The following is a 5,701-nucleotide window of genomic DNA, read 5'->3' on the forward strand; positions in this document are numbered from 1 at the left end:
TCATGGTAACCATATTTCAACATAGACAAACCTTGTATAAAATATGTTGAATATGTACCTTTAAAAAAAAACAGATCTTCAACCTTATATCCACTATCAGAAAAAAAAATATATAGGCTGGGCAGCACCTCCTACTGGACAATTTATCTATAGCTACACTTTGGTCTACCAACCAGGGTTTTAACCAAGCCTAGCCCTGCGTAGCTATGATATTTGTCACTGACTATCACCAATGTGCTATCGTGAGAATGATTGTTGAGAGATCTCCACTTAAAAACTAAATAGAATCACTGTTGCTATCGAAGTCATTCCAAAAGGTAGGTTTAACAGAGCATATTAAATGTGACCATTCTTTATCACTCAAATATCATCAATGATGGTATTTAGGCCTATATAGCATTTGCAAAGTCATCAACAGCTTTGGTTTGAATTCAACCCAGAATTCAACAAAACATTTATATAATGCCTAAAAATAATATTACTAAATCAAATCAAACTTTATTTAAAGTGCATTTAAAGTTTGATTTGATTTAGTCCTATTCTTTAATTCCACAAACAGGAATTAAAGCCAGACTAAGTCAGTGGCACAGATGGAACTATCCAAGCAGAAGACACATCTCCTTCAAATGTTGATATTTGGTTGTTTTGACAACCAAACACAATTCAATATCACTTTTGAAATACTATAAATAGCCTATAAACTTGTCGACAAGTTAACAAATTATATGTTGGTTCACTTCTCCAATCAACCAAAAATAAAAGTTAAAGAATGGGATAAAGCCAGTGGCTCGGATGGAACTATCCAAGAAGTAGATACATCTCCTAAATGTTGATATTTGGTTGTGTTGTCAACCAAACACAATTCAATATGGGCCCGATTCAGACGTAAGAAATATATGCCTTTCCTACGCACTTCTCAGTAGTTCCTATTCAGACTTACCTTATGCAGGTGCATAACAGGCTTTGCAGGTGTGGTTCCCTTGCACGCTCAGAATAAATATAATTCAACCGCTGAAAACCCTCCCACTTGCTGGTTGAGAAAATTCTAATTAAAGCTACACCAAATTTAAAGAGATGGCTTTAGATAAATGTACTGAAAACCCTATTCAATGAAAACTCCACGAGAAAATATGTTAACCAGCAAGTGGGAGGGTTTTCAGTACATTTATCTAAAGCCATCTCTTTAAATTTGGTGTAGCTTTAATTTGAATTTTCTCAACAGACTCACTAGAATATACATTGCCTTTGGAAAGTATTCAGACCCCTTGACTTTTTCCACATTTTGTTACGTAACAGCCTTATTACTAAAATGTATTAAATAGTTTTTTTCCCCTCCTCAATCTACACACAATATCCCATAATGACAAAGCAAATATCACATTTAAATACGTATTCAGACCCTTTACTCAGTACTTTGTTGAAGCACCTTTGGCAACGATTACAGCATCGAGTCTTCTTGGGTATGACGCTACAAGCTTGGCACACATGTATTTGGAGAGTTTCTCCCATTCTTCTCTGCAGATCCTCTCAAGCTCTGTCAGGTTGGATGGGGAGCGTCGCTGCACAGCTATTTCCAGGTCTCTCCGGAGAAGTCCGGGCTCTGGCTGGGCCAATCAGGGACATTCAGATACTTTTTCCGAAGCCTTTCCTGCGTTGTCTTGAATGTGGGTTTAGGGTCATTGTCCTGTTGGAAGGTGAACCTTCACCCCAGTCTGAGGTCCTGAGCACTCTGGAGCAGGTTTTCATCAAGGATCTTTCTGTACTTTGTTCCATTTATCTTTGCCTCGATCCTGACTAGTCTCCCAGTCCCTGCCGCTGAAAAACATCCCCACAGCATGATGCTGCCACCACCATGCTTCACCGTAGGGATGGTGCCAGGTTTTCTCCAGATGTGACGCTTGGCATTCAGGCCAAAGAGTTCAATCTTTGTTTCATCAGACCAGACAATCTTGTTTATCATTGTCTGAGAGTCTTTAGGTGCCTTTTGGCAAACTCCAAGCAGGCTGTCATGTGCCTTTTTACTGAGGAGTGGCTTCCGTCTGGCCACGCTGCAATAAAGGCCTAATTGGTGGAGTGCTGCAGAGATGGTTGTCCTTCTGGAAGGTTCTCCCATCTCCACAGAGGAGCTCTAGAGCTCTGTCAGAGTGACCATCGGGTTCTTGGTCACCTCCCTGACCAAGGCCCTTCTCCCCCAATTGCTCAGTTTGGCCAGGCGGCCAGCTCTAGGAAGAGTCTAGGTGGTTCCACACTTCTTCCATTTAAGAATGATGGAGGCCACAGTGTTCTTGGGGACCTTCAATGCTGCAGACATTTTTTGGTACCCTTCCCCAGATCTGTGCCTCGACACAATCCTGTCTCGGAGCTCTACAGACAATTCCTTCGACCTCATCGCTTGGTTTTTGCTCTGACATGCACTGTCAACTTTGGGACCTTATATAGACAGGTGTGTGCCTTTCCAAATCATGTCCAATCAATTGAATTTACCACAGGTGGACTCCAATCAAGTTGTAGAAACATCTCAACGATGAGCAAAGGAAACAGGATGAATCTGAGTTCAATTTTGAGTCTCATAGCAAAGGGTCTGAATGCTTATGTAAATAAGGTATTTCTGTTTTTTATATTTTATAAATTTGCACACATTTCTAAAAAACTGTTTTCGCTTTGTCATTATGGGGTATTGTGTGTACAGTCGTGATCAAAAGTTTTGAGAATGACACAAATATTAATTTTCACAAAGTCTGCTGCCTCAGTTTTTATGATGGCAATTTGCATATACTCCAGAATGTTATGAAGAGTGATCAGATGAATTGCAATCAATTGCAAAGTCCCTCTTTGCCATGAAAATGAACTTAATCCCAAAAAAGCATTGATTATGCAAGAATGGGCTGCCATCAGTCAGGATGTGGCCCAGAAGTTAATTGACAGCATGCCAGGGCGGATTGCAGAGGTCTTGAAAAAGAAGGGTCAACACTGCAAACATTGACACTTTGCATAAACTTAATGTAATTGTCAATAAAAGCCTTTGACACTTTTGGAATGCTTGTAATTATACTTCAGTATACCATAGTAACATCTGACAAAAATATCTAAAAACACTGAAGCAGCAAACTTTGTGAAGACCAATACTTTTGTCATTCTCAAAACGTTTGACCACGACTGTAGATTGCTGAGGATACATACATACATTTTTTAAAATTTTTTTATTAACGTAAAACAAATTGTGGAAGACGTCACGGGGCCTGAATACTTTCCGAAGGCACTGTATGTAGAGAACGGTTCAGAATATTTGACATCAATTAAAGAAAGCCATGTAAATACACACATATTTGTCTCCTTTTCAGTATCTATTGGTAGATTAAAAAATGCTCTTATCTTGTATTATTTAGGGATAGGAAAGTATTTATGAATATTTAAAAAAAAAAGATTTGGAGAGCCTTTATGTACAAAATATTGGTGAATAAAAAAATACAGTTTGATTCATCCTGAATGTTGCCATATTCAGTTGTTCAATCCATGAAATATTCCCATGTGAAAATCTCTCACATGTAAACATTCTAATTGGCAGTTTCATGTGAAAAACTTTCACATGTGATTGTTTTTCACATGTACATTTGCAATTCCACATGTGAAAGTGAATATCTAATTTGCAGTTTCATGTAAGAAAACTCCACATTTACGTTAATGTTTGTAAACAAAGTAAATGTAAACAAACCACGTATAGCCTAAAAACATGGTTAAAACTATAGTATTGATATCATGGATGGTCAGTCCTTGCAGCCATAGTGTATTCTATGGATTTGAGAGCGGTTGCATTTCTCCAGCCGCAGCCCTCAACATTTTAGCAAAACTGTGGTGGGGACCACACTAATGTTTAAATTAAGGATTGCCGCTTTAAACACCTTTAGTAGAGTAATAGTGGTATTATATGGTGCAATCCTCTAGTGAGTGATTTACTTTTGTGCCATTAATAGCAAGCAAAACCTCTGAAGTTGAGTAGAAAATTGTTATTGTTGCAAACAAAAATAATGATATTGAAAGCAAAACAAATATTGCAAGGGAAAAATGTTTAATGCGAGAGCAAATGAATTGTAAATGGATGCAAAAAAATTGTTTTCAGTGAAACATTTTATGATAACGCAATTAAATAAAACGTCTCCCTCTTTCCTGCAATTTTCCCTATCTTTGGTTATGTTATCCTGGCCTTTGCTTTTGCTGCCTTTTTTCCAGTTGCAAGTTTTAGCACATTCATTCCAGCAACATAGCACCCTGCATCGCACTGCTGGTTTGCCTCTGAAGCTAAGCAGCATTGGTCCTGTTCGGTCCCTGGATGAGAGACCAGAAGTGGTGAGAAAAATAACGTGTCCGAAAACCACGTCAGACTCGTGAACATTTCACATGTAAAGAAATATATTATAATGTTATATGTGATTTGTTCACGTGTGCCTGACACCCAAGCTTTTTTCATGTTTTTTTTTAAGGGTTGTGTCACGCTCGTTAAAGGACGGGACGGACCAAGGCGCAGCGTGATATGCATACATGTTTATTATACAGAATAAACACAACGACAAAACAACAAACTAAACGAAACGTGAAGTCCAAGGTAGACACAAACAACATACCTTACACGGAAAAAGATCCCACAACCCACTAGTGCCAATAGGATGCCTAAGTAAGGTCCCCAATCAGAGACAACGAGCTACAGCTGCCTCTGATTGGGAACCACACCGGCCAACATACAGTGGGGAAAAAAATATTTAGTCAGCCACCAATTGTGCAAGTTCTCCCACTTAAAAAGATGAGAGAGGCCTGTAATTTGCTCTGTAGAAATTGAGAAAAGAATCCAGAAATCACATTGTAGGATTTTTTATGAATTTATTTGCAAATTATGGTGGAAAATAAGTATTTGGTCACCTACAAACAAGCAAGATTTCTGGCTCTCACAGACCTGTAACTTCTTCTTTAAGAGGCTCCTCTGTCCTCCACTCGTTACCTGTATTAATGGCACCTGTTTGAACTTGTTATCAGTATAAAAGACACCTGTCCACAACCTCAAACAGTCACACTTCAAACTCCAATATGGCCAAGACCAAAGAGCTGTCAAAGGACACCAGAAACAAAATTGTAGACATGCACCAGGCTGGGAAGACTGAATCTGCAATAGGTAAGCAGCTTGGTTTGAAGAAATCAACTGTGGGAGCAATTATTAGGAAATGGAAGACATACAAGACCACTGATAATCTCCCTCGATCTGGGGCTCTACGCAAGATCTCACCCCGTGGGGTCAAAATTATCACAAGAACGGTGAACAAAAATCCCAGAACCACACGGGGGGATCTGGTAAATGACCTGCAGAGAGCTGGGACCAAAGTAACAAAGCCTACCATCAGTAACACACTACGCCGCCAGGGACTCAAATCCTGCAGTGCCAGACGTGTCCCTCTGCTTAAGCCAGTACATGTCCAGGCCCATCTGAAGTTTGCTAGAGTGCATTTGGATAATCCAGAAGAGGATTGGGAGAATGTCATATGGTCAGATGAAACCAAAATATAACTTTTTGGTAAAAACTCAACTCGTCGTGTTTGGAGGACAAAGAATGCTGAGTTGCATCCAAAGAACACCATACCTACTGTGAAGCATGGGGATGGAAACATCATGCTTTGGGGCTGTTTTTCTGCAAAGGGACCAGGACGACTGATCCGAA

This window comes from Coregonus clupeaformis, chromosome 37 (genome assembly GCF_020615455.1).
Source record: "Coregonus clupeaformis isolate EN_2021a chromosome 37, ASM2061545v1, whole genome shotgun sequence".
Taxonomy (NCBI): Eukaryota; Metazoa; Chordata; class Actinopteri; order Salmoniformes; family Salmonidae; genus Coregonus; species Coregonus clupeaformis.